Source organism: Notechis scutatus, chromosome 1 (genome assembly GCF_049901735.1).
Source record: "Notechis scutatus isolate UNSWTSFEM ecotype Mainland chromosome 1, rNotScu1.2, whole genome shotgun sequence".
In the NCBI taxonomy this organism is placed as follows: Eukaryota; Metazoa; Chordata; class Lepidosauria; order Squamata; family Elapidae; genus Notechis; species Notechis scutatus.
Window position 1 is genome coordinate 89,553,206 of NC_142009.1, and position 6,000 is coordinate 89,559,205.

The window sequence follows — 6,000 nt, forward strand, 5'->3', positions numbered from 1 at the left end:
GCCATACCAATATTTTATCTTCATTCAAAGAGTATAATAAATATAAGGGTAACATAACTGAACCAGTGGTGGGATTCAATTTTTTTTACTACCGGTTCTGTGGCTTGGGCGTGGCAGGGGAAGGATACTGTAAAATCTCCAGTCAGAGGTGGTATTTACCGGTTGTCCGAACTACTCAAAATTTCTGCTACTGGTTCTCCAGAACTGATCAGAACCCGCTGAATACCACTTCTGAACTGAACACACACAAAAAAAATTTCTATCGGAAATAGACTTTGCAATCATTTATTCAACCAGAAAAAAATAACATGTGTCATTTTTATTCTCTGGAAAAGTAAAAACGCCCTTGGTTCTAATATCTGATATTTGGCTCCTTTGGGGCAGGTTTTATAACGGTCAACCAGTCTCTGACATTAATTGGAAGAATTATTATTTTTTAGTTCTTCATAATTTTTTTATAGCTATGCAATGTTTGAGAGCTTTCTTGCATGCACAGCCTGTTTCAAATTATCTCACAACATCTTGATGGGATTTACATCTAGGCTTTGACTTGGCCAGTCTGGAACCCTTTTTTCTTTCTTTTTTTTCCCAGTCATTACTTGGTGGATTCAATGGAATGTTTAGGGTCATTGTCATGTTGCAAGGTCCACTTTTGGTTGAACTTTAATCTTCTGACAGATGGTCTCCCTTTATCCTCAAGCACCTTTTGGTATTATGAAGAATTCGTAGTGGATTCTTTCCCAAACCATAACATTTCCACTACCATGCTTTTGCAGTTGGCATCAAGTTCTTTTGGTAAAATGCTTTTTATTGGATTTTGCCAAACATGGTTCCTGGTACCCTAGCCAAGACCTTGTTTTTGCCTTACCTCTCCAGAAGTCTTAGTCTTTGCCTAGGTCAGGGGTGTCCAACCTTGGCAACTTTAAGACTTGTGGACTTCAACTCCCAGAATTCCTCAGCCAGCTTTTCTGGCTGTGGAATTCTGGGAGTTGAAGTCCACAAGTCTTAAAGTTGCCAAGGTTGGACACCCCTGGCCTAGGTGATCATGAGCAAAATTTATTCTTGCCCTGATATCCTTTCTATATCAAAAAATATATCACTGGCACATGGAGGTTGAATTTAGTGGCTTCTTTCTAACAGTAGACTTGTGTACTTCGATATCAATAGTGGCATAAGCTACCTGTAGGCTGTATAACAACTTTCTGGGGTTCTTAGATACTTTTTTCAACATATTGGGCTGAATCTATTGGTACAGTTTGGCCAGGACAAGTTGGCAGTAGTTTGAAATCTTTTCCACTTGTAGATGATCTTCCAGATTATTTTAGTGAAATGATTGATGTTCAATGTTTGGAAATTTTTAAAAATCCCTTCCCAGAATCATTGGCATCTACTGTATATCCTAATTTTTGAGAGCCTGGAGAGTTTTTTTTCAATCTAGACATGGTATTCTATACATGTAACAACAAAGAACAAATTAAACTCAACATCTGATATTTAAATAAGACAGGCACCTTCCAGACTCTAACTAGCAATATTCTAATCATTTCCATCTAGTCTTCTGCACCTGATTTTAATTTTAAGTATTTTAGGTAACAATAAACGTAGTGTTGTATTTCTTTTTTGTACATGTGAAATTTGCATTTATGTTAAATTTAAACCACACAATGTACTAAAACATGTAAATGGGGCATAATAATTCTTATACTACATACTGTTATTAATATTGTTGAGATGAGCAAATATGCTGAAAAAGGCAAAATATTAAAAAGTGTGTGCTTACCTTTTCACATGACTATAGTGGCATGCTAAAATCTTAACACCATGATTTTTACCACTGGGACTCTAGGTGTAGTTATGATCTTTTACTTACTGGCATCCTGGTCAGAGGAGGATGTTCTGAATTTGTTGTTGGCAACATTTGTCTTTCTTCCTGCTGTCTTATTATGTTTCCTAGAAAAGGCAGGATTTCTGCTATGAAAAAAAAAGATGGCAATTCCATTCATGCATGGGCAAACGTACATTTGTTTAATCTTAATATAATTAATTAAAATATTCACAGGCATAGCTTTAGAATGGTTACATTATGTGATGATTCAGTCTGTAAAACTGTGATATATCAAATGTAATGAGTTTTCATATCATTTTTGACACTATGCTTTACATGTGAAGAATCTTCAGTAGGAGAATTTTAGAGAGAATTCTCAAACAATGAGAATGAATCTGATTATTCAATTCTACATATTTATTGTAACACAATTATATATAAGTATGCCTTGCATGTATTCTGATATTGAATGCCAAAAAAAAGGTCAAGAAAAAATTATTGATTAAAACTATTTGCCTGTAAAATAACATTTGATTTATGAAATTTACTGATTTCCAAACTGCAAACCACCCTCTTTCAGACACACGAATTAATTTCTCACACAGAAATATACACAGTACAGTACAGACCATCTCTTGCTAGCAAAACCAGTAAAAATAGAAATAATAAAAATAGGATCGAGATGAGAAAAAATATAGTGGATCCAATATGCGTCAGTCACGGAGACCAGAGGTTTAGTCTTCTGAGCTTTTGGACTCATGCTGGAACCCATCTTCAGGGAACTTCTCTCTAGCAGAAGGGGAAGGGAAAGTTCCACTTTAAACAAAAGTACCACTTCTCTCACACTCTGCTAAAAATAAAGATGGGCGCCTCCAGCACAAGTCTGAAAATTCAGAAGACTTATCCTCTGCTCCCTGACTCAGATTGTATCCTGCAATCCTATCCTGGGCAGTGGTGGGATTCAATTTTTTTTGCTACTGGTTCTGTGGGTGTGGCTTGGTGGGCGTGGCAGGGGAAGGATACTGTAAAATCTCCAGTCAGAGGAGGTATTTGCTGGCTCTATGAACTACTCAAAATTTTCGCTACTGGTTCTCCAGAACTGGTGAGATCGTGCTGAGTACCACCTATGATCTATTTTCCATCATTTGTGAAAAAAAATCTTTTCTCTACAGCTTCTATAAATCCTACAATTGTGGTGTCTTTGGTGCCATTTGTACTTGGTTGTTTTCTTGAAGACATTTTATTACCCAAACTAGATAACCAATAATACAATAGTTACTAGACTACTGTACTACTATTCTAATTTTATTGATGATTAAGATTACATCTTCTGATTTTTCTGAACTAGTTTCCACTACAGGATATTTCATCCTCCACCAATCATGAATGCCAGTGGAAGAAGAAAAAAAGAGTTGCACCCAACATTTCATTAGAATATTTTTTTTTAACATTTGGCCTTCCAGTACTGTATAACCACCCCTCTCCAGTTCTATACTCCTGAATCTGTTCTTTATTATTGTGTTTGTATATGATTATGTCTTATTTTCTGTAGATCAATGTTTGTCAGCTTTAGCAATTTTAAGATGTCTGGAATTCAACTCCATGCTGTCTGGGGAATTCTGGGAATTGAAGTCCACACATCTTAAATGTTGCTAAGACTGAGAAACATTAATTGATTGATTGATTGAGGAACACTGCAGCAGATCTTCAAGTATCATCTCAGAAATAGTTTTCGAGCTATAATTTAAACATTCACCAAACGAAGGTAGCTTGAAAACCTAGTGTCAAGACATTGAGTCTAAGACTACTCAGCATCTTTGTTTGCCATTTAAGGGCAAAATTTTAGTGCAGCATTTGCATTTTAGGATGGGGAAAAATTGCTGATTTTTTTTTTAAACCAGTTTGGCTAAAATAGGTTTAACAAAGGGCATATGTCCTGCTGTGACAATTCTGTAACAGCATAAAACTGAAACTACAGAAACTTTTCAGCTTCTTCCTCATGCAAAAGGTTTGCAGTATAAATTCAATGCACAATATGTTTCATCAGGTCAGAGGACTCTTTTAAACTTGTTTTCCATGTTGGTGCTCATAGAATAGGCACTGTATATATTGTAAACTATGTTTTCTACTCTTTTTCTTCTAATTTTTCAAAACAAACCAGGTAATCAACCTTTTTTAAAAAGTTACTTAAAAAAGAAGATCACACAATTAAATGTATGGCTAAAAGTTATTAGAGCCTGTTTTTTTTTTGTATTGACTTTTATATTTTCCATTTTCTGAACAGATGTGGAAGTTTAGAAATATGCAAGGAAGGCTAACCTCAAGCTATTTCCATCAGGGGTATATTAGCTGGAAACTTCATGAGGAAAAGTTTTCTCAGCTCTCTGCTTGCAGCCCAATTTAGCAGGCTTGAAAAGTTTGGAAAATCTGGAAAAGTTTTAAATAAACATCTTCAAATTTGGATGAAACCAAATCTAAACTCTAAAACCTTTGAAGCTGATTGTTACATTTTTGTTGTATTATATTAAAATGTTAAAAGCTTATAAGTGGTACATAAGAGAATTTAAATTACAGACTGATTTGGAGACATGGCATAAGATAGCTAATAGTTCTGTAAAAAAAAAGATGGAAATAAAATACCATATGATAACAAAGAAAAAGGAAATTATCTGACTCATTTTGTCCTGAAGGATACAGAAGTGGATAGTTGGTTCCTATTCAGTAAATTTATACTGCCAATTTAACATATTGTTAGATATTTTTTTTATGAAGCAATGATAACTCATTAAAAGTAATAGTTTTTATTTTCCATTGGTATCAGAAAATTATATTTTATTTCCCATTGGTATCAGAAAATTAGTCTGTGGTTATTTTATTACTATGTATCTTAACTAGGTATATTTTACTTCTGTGAATCATTATAATTATTTTAATTGGGACAGTCTTGCCTGATGAACTAGACAGATGACCATTTCAAAGCCCCTCCAGACCTTAATTCCAGGCCGTATGGATTCAATAACTGTTCATGTGGCTATCAGTATGTAGCTATATTTTGTACATTTTACTTAGTGTACTGATTAGATGTATGGAAACAAACTCAGCATGGCAAAGAAAATATTTGCTAGCATACTCAAGAAGTGAATCCTGTGAATAATAATATTTGCATTGGCTGAAAAGCAGCTGAATGTGGTGACTGGATAGGAGCCATTTTCCCCTTTAGCAACATAAATATGTTCTGTATTTCCACAGAGAGGCCACAAAATAATAAAATAATAGTAGGAAACCAACAAAGCTGATCTTATCTCAATTTATAAAACTTTGCTTATTAGAAGGTTGCTAACTGAGTTGGCCACCCATGTAAAAACTCAAGAAAATAGGAAGTTGTGGCATAACATTTTGATTACCATATAAAAATCATGCTATAATGTAACATGAGATCAAAGTTCTGAGGGAGGATAAACTCACACATGGAGTTGTTTCTTTGTAATGTTTAATACATCTTGCCTTGGACCATGCACTTTCTCATCTTCAGTTCACATTGCTGGCATTACTGAATAATAAAAGGGAAACCTAAAAAACGTCTAATAAGAAACATACATTGTAATGACATTGAAGATGCATAATAAATTGTAAAACACCATTCAAAAATGAGAATTCAATGCCAAAATTATGTTTTGAATACAGCTTCATCTTTTCTGTTGAAATATGGATTCTGTTAGCAGGACATACTTATCTGAGATCAAAGGACAATTACATAATGGTAGATTAAGTTATAAAGAATAATTTACAAAGATAAAAGTAAACATAAGAGAATAATGTTACTTATTAACATTCCAGCTATAACTTTATAAATATTTGGTTGATTCAAACAACATAACATCCTGAAACTCACCCTCACAAAACATAACTACTATATTTATATAGCATGCAGTGTCCAAATAAACATATTACAGATTAATATGTAGTCTTACTTCAGACAACAAAAGTGGCTGGATTTCCACAATATGCTGAACCATCTAATGCCATTTATATTTGCTTTCTAACATAGGTTAGGTTAGATTCCTGATTTAGTGTAGAATTTTTAATGTTTTTATATTCATGTTTTTATCATGTTGTAAGCTTTCCAGAGTCACTTGATATTGAGATAAGCTGTATATAAATTTAATAAATAAATA